This window comes from Bidens hawaiensis, unplaced genomic scaffold (genome assembly GCF_021521415.1).
Source record: "Bidens hawaiensis isolate Kalapana, Puna unplaced genomic scaffold, B.hawaiensis_p1.1 tig00040819_1, whole genome shotgun sequence".
Taxonomy (NCBI): Eukaryota; Viridiplantae; Streptophyta; class Magnoliopsida; order Asterales; family Asteraceae; genus Bidens; species Bidens hawaiensis.
Genome location: NW_027497228.1, coordinates 11,916 through 16,399, shown reverse-complemented (window position 1 = coordinate 16,399; position 4,484 = coordinate 11,916). Strand labels below are relative to the sequence as shown.

The 4,484-nt window shown below is 37.3% G+C and overlaps 1 non-coding gene across 1 annotated transcript; it reads left to right on the top strand.

The window, feature by feature from the left end:
• The first annotated feature begins 485 nt into the window (after nucleotides 1–485).
• On the top strand, nucleotides 486–557 carry TRNAQ-UUG (transfer RNA glutamine (anticodon UUG)). Its single transcript has one exon. It is a non-coding gene; the product is annotated as a tRNA-Gln (tRNA).
• The last annotated feature ends 3,927 nt before the right edge of the window (nucleotides 558–4,484 follow it).

Genomic DNA, 4,484 nt, shown 5'->3' with positions numbered 1-4,484 from the left:
ATAAATAATGCACAAGACAATGACATTTTGTATTCTGCCTAAAAAGGATGGACATATGATGCGCGTCTTCTTTTAGCAAAAGTTTTGTTAAAAAACAGTGAAGTAGGCTGGTAACACGAAATTGATGTTCATATTCTGATAACTTGATTTTTGTACAACTACAACATCGTAGCCTAATAACAGTGCTTAAATATACTAACACATGTAACTTTTATGTATCCCAATACGAAGCCGAATAACAAAAGTCTTGCATATCATCGTAATGGTGCAATGCGCAGGTCACAAATTCTAGTTCTTTTTAAAAAAGACTACAAACAAAAATCCATCCTTAATGAAGGTGTAATGTTCCGAAGAAGAAATTGGCTGATTATGAGGTTTTTGAAGAAGAGCAAAACAATTTACTTCAAAGGCATAAATTGGGTGTTGATCAGGTATGTATTAGCTACTATGATCGATTTACATATTCAAGTGCAAAGGTATCATCCGGTTCTATGGTGTAGTGGTTAGCACTCTGGACTTTGAATCCAGTGACCTGGGTTCGGCTCCCGGTAGAACCTATGAAATACCAACTTAACACCTTTAAGTGTGCGTGTGTGTGTGTATATGTACACGTATATATATGTATTTATATTATATATATATATGTATGTATATTTATAATATAAATACATACATATACATATATATATATATTTTTTTAAAACATCAAAAACCATGACACGCATAAATGTGTGTCGTAAATGGATGTCATAAATGTATGTCGTAAATGGGTGTCATAAGCGCGTGTCATAAAACATGACACGCGGATGGGTGTCATCTTTCATTTATGACTGGGCTATCATTAACACACATTTGCGTGTCATATGTACCCTTTTATGACACACATTGCGTGTCATTAAAGGTGTTTTTTCTAGTAGTGTTTCCACAACTCTCAAAACACGAGGGTACATAAGTTCCCAAAATGATCACTCTTTGTTTTCAAAATCTATGGGATCCTCTGTGGTTTATGTCACTATATATGTTGATGACATATTGATTACTGGGAACAATCTGGAGGAGATCAATATTCTTAAATCTTTTCTTGATTCTTCTTTCAAGATTAAAGATCTTGAGCATCTTAACTATTTCTTAGGAATGGAGGTTCTTTATACTACGATTGGTGTCATCATGTCCCAACAAAAATTTGCTAGGGACATGCTTTCAGAATTTGATACTTCCAGTCTTTCTGTTAGCGGTTCTCCATTACCTCATCATTTGCAGCTCAAGGTTCATGATGGTCTTCCTATCGATGACCCTTTACAACACAGGAAACTTGTTGGGAAACTCAATTATCTTACTCACACAAGGCCCGATATTGCTTTTGCTGTCCAATTCTTAAGCCAGTTCATGCAAGATCCAAGGCTTCCTCATTGGAATGCGGCTCTTCATACTCTTTCTTATGTGAAGGATACTTTATCTCTAGGCTTATTTTTCAACAATAATCCATCTTTTGAATTACAGGCTTTCTGTGATTCGGATTGGGCGGCATGTTATACACGAAGATCGGTTAGTGGGTTTTATGTTTCTCTTGGTGGTTCTCCTATTTCTTGGAAATCTAAGAAACAACCCACTATTTCATTGAGTTCTGCTGAAGCTGAGTATTGATCGCTTCGTCATGTTACAGCTGAGCTTGCATGGTTATCTCGACTTCTTACTGAATTTAATGTTCATAAAATTACTCCAGTTACCCTCAAGTGTGACACTCATGCTGCAATCTACATTGCCAAGACTCCAGTATTTCATGAGTGAACAAAGCATATATAGATTGATTGTCATTTTGTTCGTGAAAAATTATAGGAAGGTTTCATTAATCTGATACATACGAAAACTGCTGATCAACTTGCGGATTTGTTTACAAAATGCTTACCAGGGCCTCATTTTAAAGAGCTTTTGTGCAAGTTTGTTTCTCAACCTCCAACTTAGGGGGGGGGGGGGGGGTGAGAGCATATGTTGTATGTTGTTACTCAACATATGCGCCGCAAATATTATGGGGCTCATATGTTATACGTTCAACATATGCGCCACATATGTAGTTGTATATATAGTTTGTTTGTTTTCTTTTGTTGGTAACTTTGATTCCAGAGCAATAAAATCTCTCTCTTCTCTGCATTTCTTTCTTTTATTTCGTGTTATCGTTTATACGATTATAATTCAAAACAAGGCTCTAGAGAAATTATAGCAATTGGCCAACTACTCTTATCTCAAAAATCCCATTTTATAATTAGGAATCGACTCTAGACTATTTTGAAAATCGGTTTCAAACCGGTTGTTGCCTAGTAATCTCAAGCCAATATTAATTCACAGGTTCGATTCCAAATAGGATGGTTTATGCGAAACCGTTAATTTGTCCATTGGAGTCCAAGATTGAGAACTAGTTCCGTTAAAGAAATTCCCCACTTTATTCTGCATCATCATCATCATCATTGTCCTCAGTATATCCCACCGATAACAAAACTATGGTAGGGTCTGAGGAGTGTACGATATAGACAGCCTTACCTCTACCCCGTAAGAATAATAGAGAGACTACTTCCGGTGAGACCCTCGGTTCGATATAGTTTTGCATCAAGCCTTGGACATAAGGCACATAACACTCAACCATCGGAACACCAGCTGATTGGTGCATGTATCCTTGTCTTTCGGTTATCAATGCCACCACATGATGCTTGATTAACCTCCGCCACTTTTAGCGTTATTTTCACGAGATTAGTAAAATAACGTCAAAATTAATGCAATTTCACTTTTGCCCATCCAAGAATTCACAAATATATATACACGTTGCAAAATATCCGAACTCCAATTATTCAAAACTTGGAACCCGAAATCCCGAAATTTTTTTCATGGTGGCCCCACCCCAAGTTTGTGAAAGGGGGAGAATACATTTAAGCGGCACACTTGCACAAGCAAGCACATCTAGGACCTAAGGGCAGAAACAAGGAACCAATATCCTAATGTGACAATAGCAGTCATTCTATATATCAAAATTCATGGAAAGAAATTGACAAATGAAACAACAAAGCGTTGATTGTCTGTTTGTGATTTGCAGTTGTTAATAACGAACCGCCAAGTTATACGATATTAAAAAAACTAAACCTAAGATTTCTTAATGTTACATAATAGTAATAAAAATAACAATACAAGTGCTAATTGTTTAATTGTCTTCTAACACTATCTCCTAAACTTAATAAGTTTTTAATCGAAACGTCGTCATTTATTGAACTTCCTTGCCCCTTCTTGATCGTGGACCATATAGAGAGCGAGTGTAGTTTTCGGTTCTGTGATAAATTAATGTCATCTATGCTTTGTGTTCCTCCTGGTTTTGGACTGCTAAATTCACCTGATCACCTTCTTCTTGCTTTGTCTTGGACATCTTATAATTCCAAAGCCCGTATTCTGTAATAAACATATAACCTCCTTCCATCTTCCCGAAACTGAGGAGATTATGGATGTTTCGGACACGTTCAGCATGTTAGCCGAACTCCGTCTGACTGTTTCGGTGCTTACATCATCTCAATGGCCACGCCACCAATGGATGTCCTCGCCGTGATCAAGCTTCTTTAACGCGAATGCCATGTAAAACAACCGTCACGCATGGTCCCACTATTTAAAAAGCTTGCTGACCAGGAGGCTGCCATGGCCCACCTGTTCTCAATTGACCAGTTCAAAAACCGGATTACCAGGAAACTAGAAGTCATGATCCGGTACTGGGATTCAGGAAAAGAAGCAGGCCGGTTTTCGGCTCAAGAACACCAGCTTGCGCTGTCATGAATCATCATATATTTCTTTGAGCCTCCAAACTATTGAATACATATTTATAGAGTTTTTTTGCGATGTTTGAAGATGATATGCGGATAGAAATTTCTCTTTACCTTTTGACAATCCAACGGGGTTTGCAGTGTGGTTGTAAGGCTCGGTTTCTTCTAGGCATCATGGCCACCACAGCTCACCACGTACAGTCTGTGGTGTATTCTATGGTCATTGGAAAAAGCGCGCGTGGGAAAATACATTTAATTATATAATTATTGTTCAACTGTAACTAACGGGGTAGTCCCATTCCATATTGCTTGCGACAGTATCCCACCGGTTATCACTGGACAGTGGACAATAACTAACCATATCTTTTCACTATTTTCCAACAGCAGACAACACCACAAATTGTGGTGGGAAAGATGTGGAGAAGAAACCTTCCGAGGCCGATAACCACAATACTCGTCCTGTTAATCTATAGCAGACATGTATGATATTGACTAAATAGTTTTGCAACAAGAAAACGTTACATGTACTATCATAAAGACAGACCTGGTGTTCAAATGTAAAAAACAAAATTATATGTGCAGGTTCATATGTGTAGGAAAAAGTTCGCGTATAAAAATAAAACACTTTTAATAAAATGATTACAATACAAGGAATCAAATCTATCTAGGAAAACAAGTAAATTATAATACGAA